Genomic DNA, 1,453 nt, shown 5'->3' with positions numbered 1-1,453 from the left:
ACATTCAGCCATCTTATTTTTGACAAAGGGGCCAAACATACTCATTGGAAGAAAGATAGCCTCTTTAACAAATAGTGCTGGAAAAACTGGCTCTCTACATGCCGAAAACTCAAACTTGACCCAGGTCTGTCACCATGCACTAAGCTAAAGTCAAAATGGATTAAAGATCTAAATATTAAAGCAGAGACACTAAATCTCCTGGTAGTTTATTATTATTAACATTATCTGTGGCCCTGAGGTTTGAGCCCAAAGCTGTCACACTGAGCTACAACCTCAGCCCTCACATATTTAAACTTTTGAGCCAGGTTCTTTCTAAGCCACAAAGTTATGCAGCCTGGCCTTGAATTTGCCATGCTCCTGCTCAGCCTGAGAGTGCTGGGATTACAGGTGTGTACATGTGCACCACCATACTTGCTTTTTAGCTTTTCAAATGAAGATTTCTTTTCCTTCTAAACTTAGACTTCACTCCCACCCCCCCTCCCAAATCAGCCCAGTTAAAGTTCCCTTCTTCATTGTCAGGTCTAAAGCCTCTGGGGTGAATGCTTCTCTTTTCTCATGAGAGAACTAGCTGAAGGTCTCTGAACCAAGGGCAATCGCAGCGGCAGCTACAGGTTCTCAGGTTTGCACCACTGCTCTGTGGGAAGGATGCAGTCGGGTCTCAACCACAGCAGGTCATGGCCTGGACCATCACTCGCTGGGGCTGACAATCTAGTCTATGCTCCGACAAGGGTTGTACCAGCCATCCCATGACCCAGGCTCTGCCCCTTCCCACTCTGAGTTCTGTGCTGCAGCTGTAAGATCTTTAGTCCTGGGAGTTGAAGGAGTGAGCACCTGAGATTCTGGCCTTTGTATATTCTGCCCTCTCCCCTGGAGTCTGCCCTTGTGTCATTTCCCTGCCCCACCTCTCTTCAGTCTTTAGTATTCAGTGAAGGGACCGCCTTCTCTAGATGCAGTCCAGGCCAGGACGCAGACAGAGCTTGTCTTTGGCGTCCTGCCCAGCAGTTTGAGCTTTCTTCTTGATGGCATCCATCACTGTGTTAGCCAATGTCTTCTCTCTCTGCTTGGCTTTTCCATCTAACTCATGAGCTCTTTAAGGTGGGAAAGTATTTGTCCTGGTGTCCTGCATACATACTCCTGTGTGAATGAATGAATTCAGGAGGAGGAGTCAAGCTACACGGTAATGCTCCTTGATTTCTCTGAGTCTTCCTTTGACATCATTTTCCTCTCTCTTCCCAGATTCTGCTTGTTGCCATGTCCCACCTTTTAGTATATTTCTATATCTCTAAATTTCTCAGTTGTGAATAAATCTGGCTACCTTTCCTTCTTTTGTAAAAAGCATGCAAAGGAAGAGGTAAAAAGTGCTTTTTAGCACATAATTTCTTTCCTTTTTCCTGGCTATATATTTTTTTTAATTTTATTTATTTATGTGTGTGTGTGTGTGTGTGTGTGTGTG

This window comes from Octodon degus, unplaced genomic scaffold, assembly GCF_000260255.1.
Source record: "Octodon degus isolate 3935 unplaced genomic scaffold, OctDeg1.0 scaffold00022, whole genome shotgun sequence".
Taxonomy (NCBI): domain Eukaryota; kingdom Metazoa; phylum Chordata; class Mammalia; order Rodentia; family Octodontidae; genus Octodon; species Octodon degus.
The sequence above is the reverse complement of the archived record's forward strand: the minus strand, read 5'-3'. Positions refer to the sequence as shown.